This window comes from Myotis davidii, unplaced genomic scaffold (assembly GCF_000327345.1).
Source record: "Myotis davidii unplaced genomic scaffold, ASM32734v1 scaffold397, whole genome shotgun sequence".
In the NCBI taxonomy this organism is placed as follows: Eukaryota; Metazoa; Chordata; class Mammalia; order Chiroptera; family Vespertilionidae; genus Myotis; species Myotis davidii.
The window spans coordinates 298,609-299,883 of record NW_006288192.1 but is presented as its reverse complement, the minus strand read 5'-3'; positions in this window follow the sequence as shown (position 1 = coordinate 299,883).

Here is a 1,275-nt window from a genome sequence, read left to right as displayed (position 1 = left end):
CCCCCCGCCCGCCCCACCCCACCGCCATCCAGACCTCCCATGTGAGACCCCGGGCGGTGCGAACCGCTGCCCATGCCTCTGCCATCTGGGCCTCCCGTGTGCGACCCAGGGTGACACAAGCTGCTGCCCGCTCCGGTGCCATCCGGGCCTCCTGTGTGCGACCCGGGGAGGCAAGGCAGGATAGTGCAAGCTGCAGCTCACCCCGCCACCATCCAAGCCTTCCATCTGCCACCCAGTGCTGCGGGGCAGGACAGCGCGAGCTGTCACCTGCCCCACAGCCATCCAGGCCTTCTGTGTGAGACCTGGGGCAGTGGGGCGGGACAGCACAAGCCACCACCCGCCCGGCCGCCATCCGGGCCTCCTGTGGATAAGTCAGCAGGTGGTTATCCCCCGAGGGGGTCCCAGACTGCAAGAGGGCACAGGCTGGGCTGGGGGACCCCCCCCACCGCGTGCCCCCCCCCGAGTGCACAAATTTTTGTGCACTGGGCCTCTAGTAAATAATAAATAAATAAATAATTTAAAAAAGAGTACACTTCTAAAAAAAAAAAAACTGTGCTATGGGAAAATAATCTTGGAACTGTGGTGTCTAGAGAGTAAAAATTATAGTACACTGTATTCACTGTGGCATAGAGCAAAGTTGGTCTACCATACTTCATTCTTATGGGCATCATCTCTAGGATGTGATTATCAGAGCCTAACCCAGAAGTTCTTAATCGGGAATCTACAAATATACTTCAAAAAGATCATCAACATAAAAAATGTCTGCACTGTTAAAGTTTATGTCAACACATTCATTTTATTTAAGGAGAAAGTCCTTACATTTCCTCAGATCTTCAAAGGATTCATTACTTTCATGGTTGCTAAGAATCACTGATCTATGCCCTGGCCGGGTTGGTAAGTGTCATTCTGATACACCAAGGTTTCAAGTTTGATCCACAGTTAGGTCACATACAAGAAACAACCAGTGAAAACATAAATAAGTGAAACATCTCTCTCTCTCTCTCTCTCTCTCTCTTTCTCTCTCTCTCTCTCTCCCTTTTTCTCTCTCTCCCTCAAATCATAAATAAATTTTAAAACAACAACACAAATTCATTGCTCTATCATGTATCCTGAGTAGTACAATCAAGACATTTTGAAGATCTAGAAATTATTATTTAGTGAACAATATGATACATACTCCCTTTATGTGCATTCTACATGGAAAGTCTACATAAAACTGGGTCCATAAAATCCACACCAGCATACCTCTTCATTGCAGATATTTACTATGTATAG